This window comes from Sinocyclocheilus anshuiensis, unplaced genomic scaffold, assembly GCF_001515605.1.
Source record: "Sinocyclocheilus anshuiensis isolate Anshui unplaced genomic scaffold, SAMN03320099.WGS_v1.1 scaffold1541, whole genome shotgun sequence".
Lineage (NCBI taxonomy): Eukaryota > Metazoa > Chordata > Actinopteri > Cypriniformes > Cyprinidae > Sinocyclocheilus > Sinocyclocheilus anshuiensis.
This window is the reverse complement of record NW_015540952.1, coordinates 644,127-644,515: the sequence shown is the minus strand read 5'-3', so window position 1 is coordinate 644,515 and position 389 is coordinate 644,127. Positions and strand designations below refer to the sequence as shown.

The 389-nt window shown below is 39.3% G+C and overlaps 1 protein-coding gene across 1 annotated transcript in view; it reads left to right on the top strand.

The window, feature by feature from the left end:
- LOC107689961 (tudor domain-containing protein 1-like) overlaps window positions 1-389 on the top strand; it is a 13,132-nt gene that overhangs the window by 1,406 nt on the left and 11,337 nt on the right. The gene's annotated exons all lie outside the window — the stretch shown is intronic.

Here is a 389-nt window from a genome sequence, read left to right as displayed (position 1 = left end):
GATGATTGAGTCCCTGAAAAACATCACCAAAGAGCTCCAGAAGGCCTATAGCACTTCATTTGCTGCTGAGTACAAGCCTGAAATTGGGGAGCTCTGTGCTGTAAAATTTTCTCTTGATCGGGTGAGGCACTTTTTTTTTTAAACATTTTTTAATATTTGTTTTTTATTTTAGTTACATTTGTCAGAAACCCAGTGATTACTGTTTTGTGAAATAGGCATTAATGTTCCTGTCTGTCAGTGCACAGCTTAACAGGACAATGGAATTATTTATCTCAGAACATAGACTGGAGTGAGTTTTGTAGTGCTCAGTTTGGTCTCTTTCATGCTGATTTAGAACTGGTATCGAGCTGAGGTTCAGTCAGTCGATGTGGCCCGCAGAGATGTTAGTG